At 41.0% G+C, this 23486-nt stretch overlaps 1 long non-coding RNA gene across 1 annotated transcript in view; it reads right to left on the reverse strand.

The window, feature by feature from the left end:
- Nucleotides 1-391: 391 nt before the first annotated feature.
- Nucleotides 392-23486, reverse strand: part of LOC126940194 (uncharacterized) — a 28127-nt gene continuing 5032 nt past the window's right edge. Inside the window, exons 2-3 of the long non-coding RNA XR_007720660.1 lie at nt 2966-3160; nt 392-645 (exon numbers count right to left, since the gene is read on the reverse strand). This is a non-coding gene — a long non-coding RNA (uncharacterized LOC126940194). The remainder of the gene's footprint in view (nt 646-2965; nt 3161-23486) is intronic.

The following is a 23486-nucleotide window of genomic DNA, read 5'->3' on the forward strand; positions in this document are numbered from 1 at the left end:
TGTGCTAGGCATTAGGTTAGATGCTAGATATACAGTAGTGATTAAGAAAAACTAGATCTGAGACCAGGCATGGTGGTTCACGCCTGTAATCCCAGAACTTTGGGAGGCTGAGGTGGGTGGATCACCTGAGGTCAGGAGTTCGAGACGAGCCTGGCCAACATAGTGAAACCCATCTCTACTAAAAATATAAAAATTAGCTGGGTGTGTTGATGCATGCCTGTAATCCCAGCTACTTGGGAGGCGAAGCACAGGAATTGCTTGAACCCGGGAGGTGGAGGTTGCAGTGAACCGAGACTGCACCACTGCACTCCAGCCTGGGCACGATCTTGGTGCACTGCAACACTGCAACCAACCAACCAAACAGAAAACCCAGAAAAAACAGATCTGGACTCTGGCCTCACGCATAGCTTACAGTCTAAGTGGGCAGAAGATCAATGAACAAGTAATTACACAGCTGAAGAATTTTAAGAAATGAAAAGTACTTAAAATTTTTGTAGTAACGTTTATTGACTGAATAAATGGAGAAAAATAAATTGACCATTAAGCACCTTTTCTCCAAGCCTCCAGGGCAACAAGTAACTCTCCCTTACTTCCCCTTTCCTGCCTTCCTTTCTCATTGCTTTGGGTTCATATTGGTTCTTTTGCCTGTGAAAGAGAAGTTAGATAATTAATCAGCTAAAAATAAGGATTCACAGCTAATGCACTTGGAAAGGGATCGAAAAGGAACTTGGCAAGATAAAAATACAGTCTTGCACCACACAACGTCATTGTGGCCAAGGACAGACTGCCTATAGGATGGTGGTTCCATAAGATTAAAATGGAGCTAAAAAATTCCTATTCGCCTAGTGACATTGTAGCTATCATAACGTTGGAGCAAAACACGTTACTCCCATGTGTGTGGTGATGCTGGTTGTAAATTAACCTATTGTGCTGCCAGTTGTATAGCACATACGATTATGTGCAGCACATACAATGATGTGTGGTACATAATAGTTTGATAATGATAAACTTACTGGTTTACATATTTACTGTACTATATTTTATCATTATATTAGAGTGTACTCCTTCTATTTATAAAAATAAAAAGTTAACTGTAAGATGGTCTCAGGCAGGCCTTTAGGAGGTACTCCAAAAGAAGGCACTATTATCATAGGAGATGGCAGCTCCATGTGTATTACTGACCCTGAAGACCTTTTAGTGGGACAGGATGCAGTAGTGGAAGATACTGATATTGATGATCCTGACCCTATGTAGGCCTAGGTAAAGTGTGTGTTTGTGCTTAGTTTTTAACTAAAATGTAAAAAAGTTTAAAAAAATGATAAAAGTAGCCGGGCGCGGTGGCTCAAGCCTGTAATCCTAGCACTTTGGGAGGCCGAGACGGGCGGATCACGAGGTCAGGAGATCGAGACCATCCTGGCTAACATGGTGAAACGCCGTCTCTACTAAAACATACAAAAAACTAGCCGGGCGAGGTGGCGGGCGCCTGTAGTCCCAGCTACGAGGGAGGCTGAGCCAGGAGAATGGCATGAACCTGGGAGGCAGAGCTTGCAGTGAGCTGAGATCCGGCCACTGCACTCTAGCCCGGGTGACAAAGCAAGACTCCGTCAAAAAAAAAAAAAAAAAAAAAAAAAAAAAAAAAAAATGATAAAGTAGAAAAAAGCTTATAGAATAAAGACATAAAAAATAAAATATTTTTGAACGACTGCAAAATGTATGTTTTAAGATGTGTTATTACAGAAGAGTCACCATGTTTAAAAAAATTGAGTTTATAAAGTAGATAAGTTACAGTACGCTATGGTTAATTTATTATTAGTGAAAGAAAAATATTTTAAAATAAATTTAGTGTAGTCTAAGTGTAGTGTTTGTAAAGTATACAATACCGTACAGAAATGTCTTAGACTTTCACATTTGTTCACTACTCACTCACCAACTTACCCAGGGCAACTTCCAGCCCTGTAAGTTTCATTCGTAATAAATGCCTTATATAGGTGTGCTATATGATATTTTATTTTTACTGTATTTTCCTATTTTACAATTTTCCTATGTTTAGATACACAAACATTTACCATTGTGCTACAATTGCCTACAGTATTCAATACACTAACATGCTGTACCGGTTTGTAACCTACAAATTAGGAGCAATAGACTATACCTAACACCCGAGGTGTTAGCAGGCTATACGATCCAGTTTTGTGTAAGTACCTTCTATGATGTTTTCATAACAGCAAAATTGCCTAAGGATCCATTTCTCAGAATGTATCCCCATCATTAAGCAATACATGACTGTAGTTACATTTTGGTGAAAAACTTGTGGCTTACTTTCTTTTCCTTGATATTAGTATATTTATTGTACAAATATATTAAAATTGGGAATACAAAAGGTGTGTTTGTGTGTGTGTTAATCTTTTAAATCAGTTTCTATGGGAAGCAAGGTTGCATTTCATGTGCACATTCCATTCTCTCACTGTGGCTCACTGAGAATGACTAATATTATTTTTCTTCCTTCTAGCCTAATACAAACAAGTCACTGTGACATTCAGTTTCTGATATTTGGTCAATAGATGGCTCAGATTTTTGTATTGCCAAACAATTTGAAGTTTTAAGTATTATTTTTATTTAGTATTCACACATGATAATTTTCTTGGAGGTATCAGTCAAAGGCCAAGGTCTTTTCCACACAATACCACTGACCTTCCTTCAAAATCCATGGATGCAAAAGAACAGATAGTAGATTGATAATTGGTGAAATAAAGAGGGAGTTGCTCCAGACAGGAGATGAAAGTTGCTGCTATTGAGACCAACAAATGAAACTAAACTGTTTGATTTATCTATTACTGTATAAAAAGTTAAACCAAAAGGTAGTGATTTAAAACAGCCATATTTTTGCCCATAATTCTTCAATTTGGGCAGGGCATGGTGGTGGCAGCTTATCCCATGCTATGTGGTGCTGGATAGGGTGACTCACCTGTGCTGGAGAGTCTGAGGTGGCTTCATTCACATGTCTGGAGCTCCAGTGGGAGTGGCTGAAATGTGAGGTGTGACTGGCTTTTTTCTCTTTATACAGCCTCTCTGTCCATCATGGTCAATGAACTCTTTATCAAACAGCATCCTATTAAATCATTTGATTCTCACATCAATCTGTAAGGTTGTGTCTTAAGAACTGAAAAAAGGGCCGGGCGCGGTGGCTCAAGCCTGTAATCCCAGCACTTTGGGAGGCCGAGACGGGTGGATCACAAGGTCAGGAGATCGAGACCATCCTGGCTAACACGGTGAAACCCCGTCTCTACTAAAAAATACAAAAACCTAGCCGGGCGAGGTGGCGGGCGTCTGTAGTCCCAGCTACTCGGGAGGCTGAGGCAGGAGAATGGCGTGAACCCGGGAGGCGGAGCTTGCAGTGAGCTGAGATCCGGCCACTGCACTCCAGTCTGGGCGACAAAGCGAGACTCTGTCTCAACAAAAAAAAAAAAAAAAAAAAAAAAAAAAGAACTGAAAAAAAAAAATGGAGGCCTTTTACTTAGTCTTGTTTTCCCACTCAACCTGTATTTTTCTTGGAACTATATGTATTTATATATTTCTATAAGCAATTTATTTACTTTAGTTTATTGTAGGTATTCTTATAAACTATCCTAATTCTGCAGTACAGATACAAAGATAAATATATGGTTTGTAACATAAATATGTTACTATTTATCTATCTTAAATCAGGCTCTGGAGGTTTAGTAACTTGATCAAGGTTATATGCCTAATGCATGACAGAGTCTAACTTGGTACTCAACTTTTCTGAAACCGTGAGAGCTAAATAATAAAATCCTAATCATATTATCTATTTAAGATTTTCTTAAACCCCTAGGTTATAGAAGGATCACATAATTATTAAACATAGAAAAAAATTGAATATAGCAATTTTTTTTTTTTTTTGAGACGGAGTCTTGCTCTGTCACCCAGGCTGGAGTGCAGTGGCACTATCTCGGCTCACGGCAACCTCCATCTCCTGGGTTCAAGTGATTCTCCTGCCTCAGCCTCCTGAGTAGCTGGGATTACAGACACCTGCCACCACGCCCGGCTAATTTTTTGTACTTTTAGTAGAGATGGAGTTTCACTATGTTAGCCAGGCTGGTCTCGAACTCCTGATCTTGTGATCTGCCCGCCTCAGCCTCCCAAAGTCCTGGGTTTACAGGCATGAGACACCGTGCCTGGCAGCAAATAATTTGGTAAATTTTTAATTAGGTATAGTCACCATGTTGTAAAATAGAGCTGTTGAACTTATTTTAACTAATTTGAACTTATTTAACAGAAATTTTGTATCTTTTGATCAACATTTTCCTAAGCCCCCTACCCTCTCCAGCCCCTGGTAACCACCATTCTACTCTCCACCTCTCTGCGTTCAACTTCTTTAGATTCCATATGTGAGATCATGTGGTATGTGTCTTTCTGTGCCTGGCTTATTTCACTGAACAGAACGTCTTTCAGGCTCATTCATGTTGCCACAAATGACACAATTTCCTTCCTTTTAAAGACTAAATAATATTCCATTGTGTACATATACCACACTTTCTTTATTCATTCATTCATTGCTGGACACTTGGGTTGATTCCAAATCTTAACTGTTGTGAATAGTGCTTCAATGAATGTGGAAGTGCAGCTGTCTCTTCTATTGCACATACTGATTTCATTTCCTTTAGATATATACTCAGTAGTGAGATTGCTGGATCATATCATGGGGTCTATTTTCAATTTTTTGAAGAACCTCCATACTGTTTTTTCATAATGAGTGTTCTAATTTACATTCCCACAAGCAGTGTATAAGGGTTTCCTTTTTTCCCCATCTTTGCCAACATGTTATCTTTCATCTTTGCAATAGCCATTCTGATAGCTGCGAGGTGATTTCTCTCACTATGGTTTTAATTTGCATTTCTCTGTTGATTAGTGATCCTGAACATTTTTTATATACTTCTTGGCCACTTATGTGTCTTATTTTGAGAAATATCTATTCAAACCATTTACCCATTTTTATATTAGATTGTTTTCTTACTATTGAGATGAGTTTCTTACATATTTTGAATATTAACCTCTCATCAGATGTATAACAGATAATTTTACAAAGTAATATCTTATTTAAACTTCAGTTTACTTGAATTCCATTCAGTAAATACTTATTCAGCGATTACTCCATGCCAGGTGCTGATCCGTGTGCTTAGACCACATCTCTGAACAAAACAGATATTCCTGCCCTCGCAGAACCTACTCCGTAAAAGTGACATTTAGTAAACAAAACAACCAAATCATTTTACTGTGGGAAGAAGAATTTGCTAATGTTGTTGTGCAGAGATTGAGCAGAAACTTATAGTGATGATTTCATGTCATGGTATTAGTTGTTTTTTTTTTTTTTTTTTTTTTTTTTGAGACGGAGTCTCGCTCTGTCGCCCAGGCTGGAGTGCAGTGGCCGGATCTCAGCTCACTGCAAGCTCCGCCTCCCGGGTTTACGCCATTCCCCTGCCTCAGCCTCCCGAGTAGCTGGGACTACAGGCGCCCGCCACCTCGCCCAGCTAGTTTTTTTGTATTTTTAGTAGAGACGGGGTTTCACCGTGTTAGCCAGGATGGTCTCGATCTCCTGACCTCGTGATCCGCCCGTCTCGGCCTCCCGGTATTAGTTTTTAAAAATATTGTTGTTAAAGAAAAATTGAACTCTGCCAATCTCTACTTAATTGAGAAATCTGTATGAGCTTTACCCTTGGTGATGTCTCTTTAAGCCCTTGAACTTCTCTGTCAATGATTTTTATGCAGATTCACAATTAAAAATCTAAAGTGTTCTTCATGTCCCCACCACTACTCCTCTCCTCTTAGGCTGACCCTGAGAAGACAGACTGCCAATGCTTCATGCATGACCCTTAATTTTATTCTTACCCTTCACAGTTGAACACAAATGTCAGCTTAAGTCCAATAATCATCTATTTGAGATGTAGATCTGCCATTTAGGGGATATCTTTTATTATGTCACAATTTTTTGTTATGGCTTTTCACACATTAGAAGGGCAAATGCAATTAGCTATTCAAATAATAGAACAAGCAAAAATTGCTGCATAAAGATAATGACACCATCCTAATTGAACCCACGAATCCTGGCCGAAGGCACCACTAGTTGAGAGTTCAAATTCATGCTCACTGGGTGATATGTGGAAATTGTTACTAGTTTAGTGAGTGTCAATGTGCAATGTATAAGATTTCACACATTAAAAAGATACAAAGTTGAAGCAGGGCACAGTGACTCACGCCTGTAATCCCAGCACTTTGGGAGTCTGAGGCAGGTGAATCATGAGGTCAGGAGTTCGAGACCAGCCTGACCAACATGGTGAAACCCTGTCTCTACAAAAATTACAAAAATTAGCTGGGTGTGGTGGCGGGTGCTTATAATCCCTGCTACTCAGGAGGCTGAGGCAGGAGAATCGCTTGAACCCAGGAGGCAGAGGTTGCAGTGAGTCGTTATTATGCCACTACACTCCAGCCTGGGCAATAGAGTGAGACTCCATCTCAAAAACAAAAACAAAAGATACAAATTTGGAAATTTGAGAACCATCTTTATGAGAACAGCTCCGATTCCTGAAGTTCTTACAATTCAACTATGAAGGCCAGATAGATATTTTAAAATATCAGGAAACAATAAGGTCACAAGGGGAAAAACCAAAGAAATGATACAAGGACCAAACTGATGGATGGAGTAGCAAACAGGATATTTTGATGCAGATGATATACTAGGTGCTTGATAACATTACGTCATTTAATCTTCATGACAACACAGTTTTACTAATTAGAATTTTGAACAACATGCAAGGGCCATTAAGGAACTTTCTTATGGACACCTGGTTAGAAAGTAAGAAAACCAGTTTGCCTACCTTTAAAGCTCAAATGATGAACATTTAAATTGATTAACAATTCGATTGCACTGGATCCAATTGAACTGAACATTTCCCAGGTCTTTCCAGCTTTTTCATAAGGCTTTGAAGATACCATGAAGGAATGTACTTGGAATTAGAACCACTGGATTTTGAACCCTGACTGTGCTACTTCCTACTGGCAACACTTTGCATCAGTCCATTTCACATCTTCAAAACAGGAAGGACGATACCTACCACATACACAGCCTGTGGGTACATACTAGATACCTCTGTGAATGGGGTCAACACGGTGCTTGGTCCACAGAATGCCCTGAGTAAAAACATGCAAGGTGAACAGGCCCAATCGTTATTCCTTCTCCATTTGAGGCTGGAAACAATGGAAGATCAACAGTCATCCCAGTCTGGTTCTTACAGATTGAAGAAGAAGATGAACAGTTAGCCTAGTCTGGTTCACAGGCTCAAGAGGCGCTTGAAACAGCTTTCTAAATGAGGTTTGGGAGTTCTTTGTGGATTTCAATTACCCATCTTACTGCTGGACCTCATTAGCACACTTAATTGCAAACTGGCTCTGTATAATAAAGACAACAGGAGTCTCCAGCTCTGAGGCAGTTACTCTGGTGTTACTCACTCTCCACCCCCTCATGAGCACCCCAGTGGTCACTCCTCAGACACAACCTCAGAAGCCTGGGAGAAAGAACCAAAATTCTTCCATTACTATATTTTCTGTGGGAGCCTATATGGGAGATTTTTGTTTCACACCATATATTTGTGACATATGAATAAACAATGGCAATATAAAAGGTCTTATGGAAATCTTCAATATTGGTTTCCTCAAAACACACATTCTTTTTTTTTTTTTTTTTTTGAGAGAGAGTCTCACTCTGTTGCACAGGCTGGAATGCAGTGGCATGATCTCGGCTCACTGCAAACTCTGCCTCCCGAGTTCATGCCATTCTCCTGCCTCAGCCTCTCGAGTAGTTGGGACTACAGGTGCCCGCCACCATGCCCGGCTAATTTTTTGTATTTTTAGTAGAGACGGGGTTTCACCATGTTAGCCAGGATGGTCTCGATCTCCTGACCTCATGATCCGCCCGGCTTGGCCTCCCAAAATGCTGGGATTACAGGTGTGAGCCACCACGCCCACCTAGAACACACATTCTTAGGGGGGACGATGTTGCAGCCAAGAAGGTGAAAGTTGGTTCTTAGGAAGGTTAAAAGAAATCTTAAATATAAAAATGTTTTGTGGCCCTTCATCGTACGTAAACAGATATAAGGCATATACGTGGTATTAAAATTTCATGGGGAATGAATGATCAGAAAAGATCTAAAAAGGCTACTTAATGGGCAGAGTGTAGGGATAAAAGCAGGAAAAAAGGTTGAGATAACATGGCCTTAGAAGGAGCATGAAGTTCTCCAGATCAGTTTTTGGCTCCAGGAAAGAGGCAGAAGATAGCTATTCTTGCGGCTCCATTCTCTGTTACAGGTAGTTCTGGTTCCTCATGACAATGATTAAAGGGGAGGGTTCTGAAGACAGGCTGCTTGTGTTGAAGCCCAGTTCAGTCACATAGCTCTGTAACATCTTGAGCTGGTTAATTCATGTCTCAATGCCTCATTTTTTTCATCTGCAAAATGACTACTGTAATATCGAGCATTTCATGTTGTTGTGAGGGATATAGGACCAAGCCTACATTTTGAAAAAGATAGGAGCAGAAGCCACTCTGCCTTTGTGAAAGAGCTCTGGTTCCCTTTAATCTACATTCTCTAGGTGATCAAATCCTTGCAACATACTTAAACAAACAAACAAACAACAACAACAACAAAAAAACCGTGGGCAGGGTGCAGTGGCTCATGATCGTAATTTCCGCACTTTGGGAGACCGAGTTGGTAGGATCACTTGAGATCTGGAGTTTGAGCCTGGCCAACATGGTGAAACCCCAATTCTACTAAAGAAATACAAGGATTAGCTGGGTGTGGTGGTGCACACCTGTATTCCCAGATACTCAGGAGGCTGAGGCAGAAGAATCACTTGAACCTGGGAGGTGGAGGCTACAGTGAGCCAAGATCGTGCCACTGCACTCCAGCCTGGGCAACAGTGAGATTCCATCTTGAAAAAACAAAAAACAAAAAAAAAACTTCAATAATTTTGAAAAATAGAATATATAGAGTAGCTAGAAATAGAATATGTGGGTGGGGGTGGCAGCTCACACCTGTAATTCCAGTATTTTGGGAGGCCAAGGTGATCCCTGCCTCAAGGAATCCCTTGAGTCCAGGGGTTCCAGGTTATAGTGAGATATAATCACACCACTGCACTCCAGTTGGTGACAGAGCAAGACCCTGTCCCTTATAAACAACAACAAAAAAGATAGAATATAGAAAAGAACAGACATAGTATGTATTTCCATAACATGAAGAGTTCATTCATGTTAGTATTTTGTCATATTTATGTTCTATCTTTAGTGTATAAAATTTAAAATTATGCTATATATATGTATATATATATATCACACACACACAGGCTCCCTTTGTTCCTTCTATACTCCCAGTCCTACCATAATGAAGTTTTTGAAAGTGCCTACTGACTGCCTGGTATGATTTTCTGAGTGATGTTCTTTCTGAATGGATAGCCTGAGGGACCAGCCATCTCCAGATTCATAAGTCTTTACCCAAACAAGGTAAACATTTCATTCAGGTTAAGGCCAAACTGACATTTTCTCCATTAATTGGAACAACATTTCTTATGCACCTATTATATGCCAGACATTTTTTAACTGGGAGCAAAACTGTAGCTCCAGGCCTAGACATTAGGTTTTCAAAATGAAAATCCAGGTAGCTGGAGTGAGTTAAGTCAGTCCTCATACTTGAGGTGACATTCCAGATATGTCTCACAAATGCTAATGGATAACTCACTTCTCCTATAAAAACAAATCCTAAAAGCCAGGTGTGATGACATGCACCTGTAGTTCCAACTACTCAGCTACTCGAGAGGCTGAAGTGGGAGAATCACTTGAGCCCAGGAATTCCATGTCAGCTTGGACAACATAACAAAAGCCCGTTTCTAATAAAATAAAATAAACCCCAAATCTCATGGTGGCATTGGAATTATTTGCAGATAACTCAGTCCATTTGGCTTTCAAAGTAGGTCTCAGCAAAGGAAGACGTAAGCTACTGGTTTAGGATTAGAGCTGGGAATCACACTGGTCTGGACACTTGGTTTGCCAAGTGTCCTGGTAGTGGAGAATTCTGTGACTGGCAAATGCTGAGGAGGCAAAGGAGTGAAAGTCTTGAGTCCTGAGAGAGACAACCCTTGGGTTCTTTAGGCACTAGGCAGTGGCCCAAGGGACTGGGATCTTATGTAAATGGCAGAGCACCCCAGGAGCCTCAGGTATGCTTATCAGCTCATCTAATGGAGCCAAGGAGACAATCTGTTTAGATAACAGGTTGCAAGATAATGGACTCTGCTGGGAATGGCATGTTCCCTCCTGGGGGGTAACCCTTAGATCTTGGAATGTGGCTGAGAGCATGGTGCTCCTGCAGAGGTCTGAAAAACAACTGTGGAGTGTCTCACATGGTCTTCATTATGGCCTGAAAGTGTTCTCTCTCTCCATTGCCCACCTCCCCCAACCCACCTACTCTAAAAGCAAAAAATATATATATTTTAAATATTTTGGAGCCACCCACTAAATAGTAATTATAGATGATAGTAACTAATTACACTATTATCTATCACGTTTTAAGTGCTTCTGGATGGCCAGACCCAGTGTCAGCTTGCTCTCATGACCCTGAGAATTCAGAGGAGGGGTTTCCATGTGACAGATGAGACCTGCACAGGTAGAGAACTTCATTCTTTCATTCACTTGCTCACTATTCAGAAAATGTTTATTGAGCCTTTTCTATATTCTAAGAAACTGTGCTGGTGCCTCAAAGAGTTCATAGGTTCCCACAACTAACAAGGGGAAGTGATATAACTAAAAGTTGCATTTGATTTGATTTGATTGAAATTGGTGGAGAAGAGTGGCCTCTAGAGAGGAAATGCTGTGGCACTGGGTTTTCAGCGCAAGTCAACAGAAAAACATCTCCTTAAACAAACTCTGGGGTGGAAGGAGGTGGGATGGGGAATATATGGAGCTAAATGTATTTTTGGGACATGCAAAGGAGAAATAAAACAAAACCAAAAAGCCCAACTTAGTACTTATTTTTCTAGCGTTCTTTCCTTGGTCTCTTTCCTAGCACCTTGTGCTAACCTCTATCTTAGAACGGTACTTGTAAAATACTTACTTGTCTGTTTCCAACAAACTGCAAACAGATTGTAGTCAGACTCCTTACAGGTAGAGGATATTTTATTTAACTTTTTTCTTTAGCACCTGAAGCATTTAAAAAAGCTCTTTTAATGTGAATGACATGAATGACTGAATGAATAAATGGATGGATGAATAAATGGTTGGAAATCTCTTTTAATTTAAATAAAACAAATGGATGACTGACTGAATGAATACATGAATGGAAGCATGGATGGATGGATGGATGGATGGATGGATGGATGGATGGATGGATGGATGGATGGATGGATGAATGGATGGATAGAGGGATGGATGGATGGATGGATGGATGAATGGGTGGATGGATGGATGGATGGATGGATGGATGGATGGATGGATGGATGAATGGATGGATGGATGGATGGATGGATGGATGGATGGATGGATGGATGGATGGATGAATGAATGGATGGATGGATAGAGGGATGGATTTCTTTTGGGTGATTCTCCTATACACATAAGAACAGACATACAGATTCACACAGAGAACAAAATCACACAAATGTATATATATTCCCAGAGAAACACACATATGAAGACAATGTTCTCATTACCAAAGCCCTCCTTTCTCTTGGCCTAGGCATCTTATGTGGCCACCTCACCTATCTCCATTCATCTCCTAAGCTCAATTCTATCAACTAAGCCCCCTCCACCACCACCACCATCATTCTAACCTCCCTCTCTCAACTGACACAGGTAATGGTGAGCTGACAAGTTGATCTAACAGTATGCCTGGAAGACGAGGGAAGCTTCCAGAAGTCCTGGCTTTTTGGCTCTCTACGGCTGTAGAAGGGATTTGTCCCACCTATGTTGTCTGTTAAGACAGGTTCTTATTTGGGGCAATTTAAACCTGGGCAGGAGAAAGGGAGGCAAGCTCCTGAAAGTGATATTCAGATAGGATGAAGACGTGAAGACTACTGAGTTTCCTCAAAGTCCAGGCCCTCTTAGGTGTGAAGGAAGCAGAGAGGAACTAACTTTATAGAATGTCTTTGATGTCCCAAACATTCTGCTAGATGTTTAAGTGAGATGGCTCATCTAATCACCATGAAAATGAAAGTTTCCACAGAGGTGCTATTATTCTCATTTTGCAAATGAGGAAGCTGAGGCTGAGAATGAAAAGGGACTTGGCCAAAGTAATAGCTAAGAAGTGACTACCACCGGCTTAGGAACTATTCGGACTCCTGATACTGAGGCCAACAGACACATTTCATTTCTTTCTTCCAGGCCGTATTCTTTCACTGAATATTTACCAAGAGTCTACCTGATATACAAAGTACTATTCCTAGTATTACTGAAAACCCAAACATGGCATAGAACCAGTCTTTGTCTTTAAGACATGTATATTAGGCCAGGCACGGTGGCTCATGCATGTAATCCCAGCACTTTGAGAGATCAAAGCGGGAAGATCATTTGAGGTCAGGAGTTCAAGACCAGCCTGGCCAACATGGTGAAACCCTGTCTCTACTAAAAATACAAAAATTAGTCAGGTGTGGTGGTGGGTGCCTATAATCCTAGCTACTCAGAGGCTGAGGCAAGAGAATTGCTTGAGCTCAGGAGGCAGAGGTTTCAGTGAGCCAAGACTGCGCCACTGCACTCCAGTCTGAGTGACAGAATGAGACCCCATCTCAAAAAAAAAAAAAAAAAAAAAAAGTAGGCCAGGAGCAGTGGCTCACACTTGCAATCCCAGCACTTTGGGAGGCCAAAGTGGGCAGATCATGAGGTCAGGAGATGAAGACCATCCTGGCCAACATGATGAAACTCCATCTCTACTAAAAATACAAAAAATTAGTTGGGCATGGTGGTGTGTGCCTATAATCCCAACTACTTGGGAGGCTGAGGCGGAAGAATCGCTTGAACCAGGGAGTCAGAGGTTGCAGTGAGCCAAGATCGTGCTACTGCACTGCAGCCTGGCAACAAAACAAGACTCTGTTTAAAAAAAAAAAACAACATATATATATACACACACACACACACACACATATTAGAATATGACAGAGGAAACAAATGATACATTGTTGTAAGATATATGAGGGAAATGCTCTAAAAGAGATATCAGCAAATTTCTCAGAAGGTTGGAGGAAGGACAGAACACTTCCTATTGAAGGAAGAATGCAGCATTGAGCTGGGTCTTGAAGGGTGAGTCTTACTTTCCCAGAAGGAGATGATGCTGTTGGAGAGAAAAAAGCTTTTTCTCTACCATCGCTTTTTCTCTACCGTCTTATGGTTAGTGCTTGAGGGTCTGCATATTAAACTGACAAAAGATAGATTAGCAAGCCAAAAGACAGGTTTTTGTTCACATATATCAATTGTATGTGGGCATTCATAACCACTCAAGGAGGCAGTTGTTAATAGAATTTGGAGCGTGTATACTATCTTAACAGGAGAAGAAGGGTACTTACGGGAAAACAAATGACTTTTAGGAAAGATAAATGGGCCCTTAGGAGTGTTGGGCTCAGAACATGATACCCCAAAGTATGGCACCTTGGCATGCTGAGTACTTTGAACTGAAGGACATTGGAAGGACCTCAGAAACAGGGTTTCTCTGACCTCTTCCTACCCTCCCATCTCCTGTCTTTCTTCCTTCCCCTAAATAAGTGAGTATTGGAAACCAGAATTCCTCTTCCCCAAGGTGGGTCGTAGAAACCAGAACTCCTCTTCCTCCAAGCATGCCATAAAACCTAGACAGGCCACTCTTCTCCTTCTGCCTTGAAGAATCTCATTCCAGAGGAGTCCAGTCCCATACCCAGGAGGAAAGAATGTTACACAGGGAGGCCGAGAAGAATCTGAACAGAAAGGCAGGCCTGACTGGGTTTCCCCTGTCAGTCTATTAGCATTAGATCATACCTTTTTGTCTGATCACGTTTCTATATGAGTGTCAGTTCTTCACCAAACCTAAGCATAAAAATAGACAATTTTCCCTGGGTCTTTGACTTTTTATTTCTCAAGGCTCCCGTGTCACATAAAACTTTGGTTAAATATATTTGTCATGCTTTTCTCTTGTTTTCTCGTCTTTTGTTATAGGAGTGTTGGCCATGATCCTTTCCATGGGTAAGGAAAGGTATTACACCTTTCCTCTTCTACAGGAGGATAGATGGGAGACACCATAGTTGTGTGACAATGTCTGTTTGTTTGGGTAGGGAGCTGACGTCTAGTGTCTGATAAGAGTAGTCTTCCCGGGTTGCTACCAAAGAGGGGATTTACAATGACAGTTTCATTATCTTGACTTCTAATGGGAGGCTCTGCTCTTAGGCAGATAATGAAGGAAAAAAAGCGTATTCTCAAATGTTTTTAACTCAAAACAACTTTTATGCCACAATAAAATGTTTTAGACTCCCTTAATACAGAGAAAGGCAAAAATGTCTGAATACTTATTACTACTTTGTGAACATGATGCCAGGAATATCTCTTACCTTATATGAAGCAGGATGTTTTGACAGGGCTCTTTTGACTCCCTGGCATTTAGAGATCTGAAAAAGCAACCATTACGTTTATAGCTCCTTCTTCTTCCAGTCATTATCATTGTCATCATTATCATCATTGTAGGGAAAGAAAGAGGGTGATCTCTTTCCTCCATATCACAAGCTGTCACCCTTATAATGAAAGGTTAACAAGAGAAAAGCATAATACAATTATTTAAACCTGGCCAGGCGCGGTGACCCAGCACTTTGGGAGGCCGAGGCAGGTGGATCACCTGAGGTCAGAAGTTCAAGAACAGACTGGCTAACACGGTGAAACCCCATCTCTACTAAAAATACACAAAATTAGCCAGGCATGGTGGCACAGTGCATGTAATCCCAGTTACTCAGGAGGCAGGAGAATCGCTTGAACCCCGGAGGCAGAGGTTGTAGTGAGCAGAGATCGCGCCACTATATTCCAGCCTGACAACAGAGCAAGACTTTGTCTCAAAAACAAAAATAATAATAAATAAAATAATTTAATTCTAATTTTACATGACACAGGAGGCTTCAGAATGAAGACCAAAAGAGAAAAGGAAAACTGTTCATTTTTATGTTTAGGTTATAAGAAGTGGGAACAGCTGTGTAGAAATGTGATTGGACAAAATGTGTATGAACTGATGGCAATAGACAGTGTAGGGAAACCCAGCAAGGGCTATCGATTCAGATTCTCCTTAGCCTTACTGTGCAGCATTCATTCCTTCTGCATACAGGGCAGAATTCTTTCTGGCTGGGAGTCTTATGACCTACAATCTAACAAGAAGGGCTGAAGAGATTTTTTATGGCTAGTTCTTACACAAAAAGGTGGGGGAAGGTTAGAGTAATATTTTTAGGTATTATGGCTGGCTTTGGGGAAAAGGGGTTTTTGTGTCTATGACCCGCCTTGGGGAAGAGGAATATAGTTTCTATGGCTTACCTTGGGGAGAATGACAGAAGAGACACAGAAGGACAGGAGAAGGTCAGAGATGAACCTTCCTTCTGAGCCTTTATTTTGGGGTATGATTTCTGAACCCTAGCGACATCATCATCATCACCATCATCATCATCATCATCATCATCTCATGCTCACTCTTCCTTGAGCCTGAGGTCAGAGGCAAACTGTTTGAAGAATTGATATGAAGGTCAGCACTGGGGTGGTAAATGATAATTGACACATTACTTGATTTTTATATTAAAAATCTAAAAGTTGGTCTTTTTTGGAGGGCCACGTGGAACTACGTGTTGTGTCAGGGGAGTTTTTAGGAGTCAACACCGTGGCGGAAGACATGGAGACCAAATCAAGAACTATAGGACTGCCCCTTATGGCAGCAACTTCCTCAGCCAGAACTAGACCAGGAACTACTGGTAGACCTACCTGGACTTCCACTGCTGCCAGAAGGCAATGACTGCTAAAGGGGTTGATGTCTCTGTGTGTGAATGGTACTTGTGGACAAGACTTTCTACCCTATATTCTGGGTCTTAGCCTAAGACAAGTACCAGGCAGAAGGCATGTTTCCTGGGAAGATCTGAGCTTGCTCCACTCCATCTCTCCTCTGTCCTTTGTTCTTCTCCCAGGGTGGTAAAGAGGGACCTGAGTACATAGTGATCCCTATTCTGGGACCCTGAATCATGACTTAACTAGCAATAATAACTCATTGAAAGCTGTGTGTGATGGCATGCACCTGTAGTTCCAGCTACTTGGGAGGCTGAGGCAGGAGGATGGCTTGAGCCCAGGAATTCGAGTCCGTAATGCACAATAATTATGCCTGTAAATAGCCACTGTACTCCAGCCTGGGCAACATAGAGAGACCCTTTTTCTAAAACAAACAAACAACAAAAAACAACAAAGATACTCATTGAAAATGTGTAAAAAAATATCTAAAAGTTTAGGTTTTTTTTTTTTTTTAAGGTCATAGAATAGGAGTAAATGCTAACTGTCTCTGGCATTACAAATCCTCATATACCTACCTTATAGGCCATGAGGAAGTGTCTTTTTGTCTTCTAGAGGTTCTGACCTCAATGCATCATGTCCAGCAAGAATGACAGGGTCACTTGAAATAAAATTCTTAGAGGAATGAATCTCAGGTCTATAACCTGGATAGCTTTATTTAAAAAAAATACAAATAGGTGATTGGATATAAGAATGAATTTCTGATTTCTTATTTCCAGAAGCTGCGATCTTGGCCTGCAAATCTCAAGCTATAAAGTAGAATGATGAATTTTCTGAGAAGAAACACAGGTATAGATTTAACTCTTGGAAAATGAGGGCAGAAACACATCAAAAGGGGACCCCTGGAGTGAGAAGCATTAAAGATGAATTCTTTCTAGAACTAAAACAGCCTGGAATTTTGACACATTCTGCAACTGACACCCAGTGAGCCCTCAGGGTATGGAAACAATACTTAAAAAATTTTTTAGTGTCTTAGACTTATTTGAGGAAAAGAAGGAAGGTGTAATTATTGCAATAAAACTTTTTTAAAGGTTTAATAAACTCTTAATAACTTAGCCTAGTCAAAGTTCTGAAAATTATTGCTTCAAAAATTATAACCATTATAATTTTTGATAATATTTTTATGACTTCTGAGAAGTTCACAGGGATTTCATTTGAAACAATAATATCCACCACTTAGTATGTTCACTGATGACTTGCAAACTGGCAAGTCTCTAAAAAAACAGGCTAGTGCTTGAAAATATGTTTTGCAGATTAATCTTTTTCCCAACATGAATTTGCAATGCAAGTCCTTTCTTATAATAGTGCAAAATGAAGAAAACAGATATTTTAAAAGAAAATGAAATTTTTAAATGAAATAAAAATATGCAGTAGGACTATTGACTGCTAGTCTCTAGGATGTATTTGTGGAAATTTGAAGAAAGCCCTTTTTCTTTAGGATGTATCTAGGATGTAACTAGTGACAGGGTTGAGGACATGATACCCCAAAATATAGCACCTTGGCATTTGAGAAAACAGCAGAAACAGGAAGCCCACCCTCACCTTCCTCTGGCATTTCTCCCCTGAAGAAGGTTCTCTCTGTCTTTATTTCTTCTTCCCTGAACACCCTCATGTGATAGGTGTCCACTCCTATGCCCCCAGAGAGAAAGAATGTCATCAGCGGACACCAAAAAGAAACTGAACAAACCGACCTTGCTATATTCCTCCCAGTTTATTGCCATTAGATCACACCCTTTTGTCCTCCAATCATACTTCTGCATAATTGTCCACAAAAAGACACAAACAAATTCCCTCATTTCTTTGAGTCTTCATTTACAAGGGCTTCTGTGTCACATAAAACTCATACTAAATACATTTATATGCCTTTCTCTTATTACTCTGTCTTTGTTATAGGGGTCTTAGCCATGAACCTTGGGATGGGTAAGGAAAAGATGTCACATTTTCTGCCCTACAATAGCAAGGCCACAGAGAATACAGCTTGACAAGAGGAACATGGGGTGGGTTTTAGCCCTTACCCACTTTCTACTGGACACTCTTGTGTGTGATACAACCTGCCCAAGATTATTGTATGTCTACCCTGCAGAATGACATGAAATTGTGTTGCCATTTGTGTTAATACACACACTCTCTCTCTCTCATGCGGCAGAGAATACACAAGGAATTGGCAACACTGGGAGCCTCTGGGGAGGAGAACTGGGTGAGAAGGGTGGGAAAGAGACATTTCCTTGCATAACCTTTGCATTGGTGCTTTTTGAATTGTGTAATTGTTGTACATACATATTACTTATTTAAAATAAAATAAAATAACCCAGGTGTGGTGGCACATGCCTCTGGTTCCAGCTCCTCAGAAAGCTGAGATGGGAGGATCCTTTGAGCTCAGGAGTTTGAGGCTGTAGTGAGCCAAGACTGTGCCATTGCACTCCAGCCTGGGTCACAGAGTGAACCTCTATATATTAGAGAAAAAAAAAAGTACAGGAGCTTTTGTTTACAAGTAGAGAATAAAGAAAACACACACATGAATCTTAAGAAGCACAGTGTGCTGTAAGGAGTAACAACAGTACTTCAACTACAGGGCCTGAATCACATTCAGTGAACAGACATTGGAGGCCTGAGGAGATATTTCAAGTGGGGAGAGAATGGGGAGTCAAGGGCCAGAGGTCAGCAAGGGGACTCTGAGAACTCACTAGGCCTGTTTGGCTGCATTGTGGGTCTCTGCAGGGCGGGATGGTAGATAAAGTTGGTAGGAGTCTGGAACCACAACGTGGAACGCCTAAGTTTCTAGGCTGAGGTGTATGAAGTTTGCGCAGTAGATAAAAAAAGTGAAAGACTTTTAGCTGGAGATGGCATCTGATCTCTTCTCTAACAAATTTAGGTATTATAGGCTTTCTTGGGGAAAAAAAAAGTTTTTACAAATAAAAAGTTTTTATTACATTAGCAAACACCAGCAATATTATTTCTGAGATTTAATCTTTTAAAAATACTTTTTTCTCAATTTTTTTACACTAAATAGAAACCGGAGTAATCAATTACATTTTATTGTTGACTTTGAAATGCAGTAGAAACCAGAAAGGTTTTAGAGACAGGGACCGCCTCTGTCACCCAGGCTAGTGTGCAGTGGCAGGCTCATTGCTCACTGCAGCCTTACATTCCCGGGACTCAAGCAGTTCTCCAGCCTCAGCCTCCCAAGAAGCTAGGACTATAAGTGTGCAATATCTTGCCAAGCTAACTTTATTTTTATATTTTGTAAAGACAAGATTTCACTATGTTGCCCAGGCTGGTCTTGAGCTCCTGGCCTCAAGCAAGCCTCCTGTCTTGGTCTCCTAAAGTGCTGGGATTACAGATGTGAGCCACCATACTTGGCTCCAAAAAGTTTTATTCCCAACTCTGACAAGCAAGAAAACTCCAATAAAACAAAATAAATAAGATCAGGAAAAGAGAACCTAGTAATGACAAAAAATGTTGAAACCAGAAAATATGATTCTTTACAAGTCAGGATTTGAGTGATTATTATGGAAATAAAAATAGACTTCCAAATCTGAGATTATGAATTTCTGTCTAGTAGGAGTTTCTTTCTTCTCTTTAAAGCTTTGAATGTATTAATTTAAAATTTCATGTGCATAAATGCTTTTTATAGATTATTTTCAGTAAATGAACTGTGTGTATCATATACAGATCTGGAGGAATAGAAAGTGTATTTAAATTAAAATGAGAAGCTTAAATTGGATAGATGTGAATGAAATGCTGCATAGAAGGTATCCATAGAAACCACTTAAAATAAAGAGAAATGTTAATTCTCTTTGTAAACTGAGCTCCCAGAATCAAAATGAGCTTGAGACATTAATGTAGGTGGGATACTCTTTGGCCTTATCTATACGAAACACACTGATTGACAATTACATTTTTTGGCCATGGTCTCAGCTGATAGTCACAACCAATTTGTAGCCACAGAGTTGATAGGATTCAGCTAGTAAAATTGCTAAACTATATTGGTCCAACTTGTTGATTTAATCAGGTGTGTGATCAGAGATTCATGACTGTAGTGTCCCAACCTTTTGGCAGTTTCTTGACAACACAAAAAAATTAAATATTAGCTACCATCTAATAGAGATTATAAAGTAATTGGTGGACACCACTAAACATCATTTATAAAAGAAAAAATTTTCCTTTGTAAACTTCCCAACAAAAGTTTCCATTTTCCACGTACCTTTCCAGGCCCCAACACAAACAGAGATATTTTACATTGCTGTTGTCAAAGTGTTCAGAATCCAACATTCTCCTTCTGTTGATATAAATATAATGTTAACATTTTTCTGGTTGCTACATTTTCTCTTAATTTCTCAATTTTTCTTTGTAATGTTCACAGATGATACCACTAAGTTGATCATTTTAGAAATACTATTCATTATTACTAAATGTAATAATCAATTAATTGTTAACTGTGTAGTTTTTCCTACTCTTATTATGGTAGTTCTCTTTCATATTCTAGCTGATATATTCTAGATCTGCCATTGGTAATAGCCTCAGACATGCTCCGATATTTGGCCTCGGGACATAATCTTTTTTTTTTTTTTCCTGAGACCGGCTCTCACTCTGTTGCCCAGACTGGAGTGCAGTGGTGCAATTATGGCTCACTGTGACTTCAATCTCCCAGTCTCATGTGATCCTCCCTTCTCAGCCTCCCCAGGAGTCACTGGGACTACAGGTATGCACCACCATGCCCAGCTAATTTTTGTATTATTTGTACGGACTGGGTTTCATCATGTTGCCCAGGCTGGTCTCAAACCCCTAGGCCCAAGCAGTCTGCCCATCTTGGCCTCCCAAAATGCTGAGATTACAGGCGTGAGACACCATGCCTGGCCAGGACATCTTTACACTCTTTTTTTTTTTTTTAGATGAAATTTCACTCTTGTTGCCGAGGCTGGAGTGCAGTGGCACCATCTTGGCTCACTGCAACCTCTGCCTCCTGGGTTCAAGTGATTCTCCTGCCTCAGCCTCCCGAGTAGCTAGGATTACAGGTGCCTGCCACCACACCTGGCTAATTCTTGTATTTTTAGTAGAGATGGAGTTTCACCATGTTGGCCAGGCGGGTCTCGAACTCCTGACCTCAGGTGATCTGCCCACCTCGGCCTTCCAAATTGCCGGGATTACAGGCATGAGCTACAGCGCCCAGCTCCCAGCATGAGCAACACAGAAGACAGGTGATTTTTGCATTTCCAACTGAGGTACTGGATTCATACTGGGGCTTGTCAGACAGTGGGTGCAGCCCATGGAGTGTGAGCCAAAGTAGGGCAAGGCATCGCCTCACCCAGGAAGTGCAAGGGGTCGGGGAATTCCCTTTCCTAGCCAAGGGAAGCTGTGACAGATGGTACCTGGAAAATCAGGACATTCCCACCCTAATACTGTGCTTTTCCAATCGTCTTAGCAAATGGCACACCAGGAGATTGTATCCCACACCTGGCTCGGAGGGTCCCACGCCCACGGAGCCTCTCTCACTGCTAGCAAAGCAGTCTGAGATCAAACTGCAAGGCGGCAGCGGGGATGGGGGAGGGGTGTCCACCACTGCTGAGGCTCGAGTAGGTAAACAAAGCAGCCAGGAAGCTCAAACTGGGTGGAGCCCATAGTAGCTCAAGGAGGCCTGCCTGCCTCTCTAGACTCCACCTCTGGGGGCAGGGCATAACTGAACAAAAGTCAGCAGAAACTTCTGCAGACTTAAACGTCCCTGTCTGACAGCTTTGAAGAGAGCAGTGGTTTTCCCAGCACAGAGTTTGAAATCTGAGAATGAACAGACGGCCTCCTCAAATGGGTCCCTGACCCCTGAGTAGCCTAACTTGGAGGCACCTCCCAGTAGGGGCCTAACACCTCATACGGCCGGGTTGCCCTCTGAGATTAAGTTTCCAGAGGAAGGATCAGGCAGCAACATTTGCTGTTCTGCAATATTTGCTGTTCTGTAGCCTCTGCTGGTGATACCCAGGCAAACAGGATCCGGAGTGGACCTCCAGCAAACTCCAACAGACCTGCAGCCAAGAGTCCTGACTGTTAGAAGGAAAAGTAATAAACAGAAAGGACACCCACACCAAAACCCCATCTGTAGGTCACCATCATCAAAGACCAAAGGTAGAAAAAACCACAAAGATGGGGAGAAACCAGAGCAGAAAAGCTGAAAATTCTAAAAATCAGAGTGCCTCTTCTCCTCCAAAGGAACGCCAGCAAAGGAACAAAGTTGGATGGAGAATGATTTTGATGAGTTGAGAGAAGAAGGTGTTAGACGACTGGTAATAACAAACTTCTCCAAGCTAAAGGAGGATGTTTGAACCCATCGCAAAGAAGCTAAAAACTTTGAAAAAAGATTAGACGAATGGCTAACTAGAATAAACAGCATAGAAAAGACCTTAAATGACCTGATAGAGCTGAAAACCACGGCATGAGAACTATGTGATGCATGCATAAGCTTCAGTAGCAGATTTGATCAAGTGGAAGAAAGGGTATCAGTGATTTAAGATCAAAATGAATGAAATGAAGTGAGAAGAGAAGTTTAGAGAAAAAAGAGTAAAAAGAAATGAACAAAGTCTCCAAGAAATATGTGACTATGTGAAAAGGCCAAATCTACGTTTGATTGGTGTACCTGAAAGTGACGGGGAGAATGAAATCAAGTTGGAAAACACTCTGCAGGATATTATCCAGGAGAACTTCCCCACCCTAGCAAGGCAGGCCAGCATTCAAATTTAGGAAATACAGAGAACACCACAAAGATACTCCTCGAGAAGAGCAACTCCAAGACACATAATTGTCAGATTCACCAAGGTTGAAATGGAGGAAAAAATGTCCATCAATGATAGACTGGATTAAGAAAATGTGCCACAGATATACCATAGAATACTACGCAGCCATAAAAAAGATGAGTTCATGTCCTTTTTAGGTACATGGATGAAGTTGGAAGCCATCATTCTGAGCAAACTATCGCAAGGACAGAAAACCATCGCATGTTCTCACTCATAGGTGGGAATTGAACAATGAGAACACTTGGACACAGGAAGGGGAACATCACACACTGGGGCCTGTCGTGGGGTGGGAGGAGTGGGGAGCTATAGAGTTAGGAGATATACCTAATGGAAATGACGAGTTAATGGGTGCAGCACACGAACATGGCACATGTATACATATGTAACAAACCTGCATGTTGTGCACACGTACCCTAGAACTTAAAGCATAATAAAAAAAAATTAAAAAAAAAAAAAAAAAGAGTAGTGGCTTATGCCTGAGCACTTTGGGAGGTTGAAGTGATCCAGCCAGGAGTTAGGTAGCTTGGAACACATCTTATGCGCTCAAGCCTGTAATCTAGCACTCACGAGGTTGGGAGGTTGAAGTGATCCTTTGGGAGGATCACTTGAGGCCA

This window comes from Macaca thibetana, chromosome 1 (assembly GCF_024542745.1).
Source record: "Macaca thibetana thibetana isolate TM-01 chromosome 1, ASM2454274v1, whole genome shotgun sequence".
In the NCBI taxonomy this organism is placed as follows: domain Eukaryota; kingdom Metazoa; phylum Chordata; class Mammalia; order Primates; family Cercopithecidae; genus Macaca; species Macaca thibetana.